This window comes from Bubalus bubalis, chromosome 1 (genome assembly GCF_019923935.1).
Source record: "Bubalus bubalis isolate 160015118507 breed Murrah chromosome 1, NDDB_SH_1, whole genome shotgun sequence".
Classification (NCBI taxonomy): domain Eukaryota; kingdom Metazoa; phylum Chordata; class Mammalia; order Artiodactyla; family Bovidae; genus Bubalus; species Bubalus bubalis.
Genome location: NC_059157.1, coordinates 61,962,762 through 61,964,844, shown reverse-complemented (window position 1 = coordinate 61,964,844; position 2,083 = coordinate 61,962,762). Strand labels below are relative to the sequence as shown.

The 2,083-nt window shown below is 37.0% G+C and overlaps 1 long non-coding RNA gene across 1 annotated transcript; it reads left to right on the top strand.

The window, feature by feature from the left end:
- The first annotated feature begins 245 nt into the window (after positions 1-245).
- LOC123333332 lies at positions 246-1,785 on the top strand. The gene is made up of 2 exons (XR_006550662.2): positions 246-339; positions 1,619-1,785. It is a non-coding gene; the product is annotated as an uncharacterized LOC123333332 (long non-coding RNA).
- The last annotated feature ends 298 nt before the right edge of the window (positions 1,786-2,083 follow it).

Sequence of the window (2,083 nt, the reverse complement as noted above, 5' to 3'; positions counted from 1 at the left end):
AATGACTCTGATGCTGGGAGGGATTGAGGGCAGTAGGAGAAGGGGACGACAGAGGATGAGATGGCTGTATGGCATCACTGACTCGATGGAAGTGACTCTGGGTGAACTCTGGGAGTTAGTGATAGACAGGGAGGTCTGGCATGCTGTGATTCATGGGGTCGCAAAAAGTCGGACACAACTGAGTGACTGAGCTGAACTGAACTGATTAATAGGTATCCACAAAACTCATTTGCTTTTCTCTCTCTCAGACTGTGTCCTGGCCACATGGTTTTTATCCTGACATTACATTCCTTAGTCATTCTTGTTATTTGTGACCATGTAATCAAGTTCTGGACAAAGGTAAGTGGATAGTGTTGATATGTGCTATTTTGGTCCATGATCTTAAAAGCAGTACATGTGCATTCTCTCAGCCTTTTCTCCCTTCCAATCTCTGGCAGACTATGAAATTGTTGCTACATCTTAGACCAGCTATCACTCAGTTCCTAGCTGTTTTATATAAAATAAAAGGAATCACAGATAGAAGCTGCTCTCTCAGGTCTGAGTCATGTCTGACACACAAAATAATAGTAAACATGTTTCTTGTTTAAGCCACTGTTGAAGGGGAGGGGGCACTATTGCATTGTTACAATGGCCTAGTTCCTGTTCTTTAGATGTTCCCATAAAAGCTGAGCATTGTGATAATTCCATTAAGGTGTTTATTGAAATATACAGAAATCTAACATCCAGAATAGATTAAAATGGTCAAATATACAGTTATGTTTTCAACAATATAATGTTCACAATCCAATGCTCTTCTCCACTGTACATCAAAATACTCATAATGAACCTTCTGTTGTAAATTGCACAGAAGGTTTTAAATTAACAAATAAAACTGCCCCCGACTCTGGGTCAGTGAATATTCCATGTGATGCTAAATTAAAGTTATTGTTTTAGCTACTTTGGTTGGGATCTTTTAACTTCAGTTACCACCTAAACAAAGAAATTTAAATAATCCCTGATACATTTTGGTTTACATATGTCTCCAGTTTTCCAAATACATTACTAATCTCAACTTGGTTCCTCTCAGTTGATTTGCCTCCTCCCCTGCCAAACCAAACCAAACCAAACACTATCACACAGTTCCTAGCCCTTTTATATACAATAAAAAGAAGCACATATTTTAAGAAAGCAAAAGTTTTTACTATTGCTGATGTTATTACATTTTTATTAAATTTCAAGATTTACAAAAGCTTTCATTACAAAAACCTTTTTCAAGATAGACTTGTCTCTACCTGTCACAGTAATAGTAAGGAGAGGCTTGAGTTTTTAAAGTAGTCAATGGATTAAATGTATTTCAGACTTTATGTAACTCCATTTGTGCCAGTCAAGACTTTGCTAAGCAGTTCTCAGTTTATTCTCCAGAGTGTACTGACCAGACTCTGTAATCTCGTGGAAAGGTAGCTGAAGTGTTACGACTTCCTAGCTGAAGTGTTTGGAGAAGTGATGGGAAATCAGTGCCCAGAAAGAGCACTTAGTTCAGTTTTTAACCATAAATGTCAAAGAGAAGGACCATAAGTGTTTCTTTCTGTTTCAGGAAAGTGTTCTGAATTCGAACAGCTTTCTTTTTGTTTTCCCTTAGGCTATGGATTTAGAAGGCATGGGGGATGAACTGACCTTCCAGCCAGCATTTATTGTCTTAATGCATTTCCTTTGAATAGCAACCCACTGTATGTATAGTTTCCATTTTGTTCAAGTGCAGTTCTCTCCTATTTTTCTTGGTATTTATTCCCATTAAATAAACTTGTTCCAAATTTGTCCATGCTCAAGGAATTCCTAACTGAAACATATTTCCAGGTGTGGGAGATTTCACACAATAGGTCTTCTTGATTAATTCTGTTCTAGTAATTTTTGTAATACAAGGCAGTGGTTCTGGCCTTTCAGATCTTATACAAATGACAAATGACATGCCTTTCAACAGAATGCCCTCAAAAATGTATTCTGATATGTGGCTAAAATATATTGCTGATAAGTTCCTGCATCATATTCCTAGGATTGTTGATTCAGTAAATATTTTCTAAGAACATCTATTAGCTGTGTTTTAGAG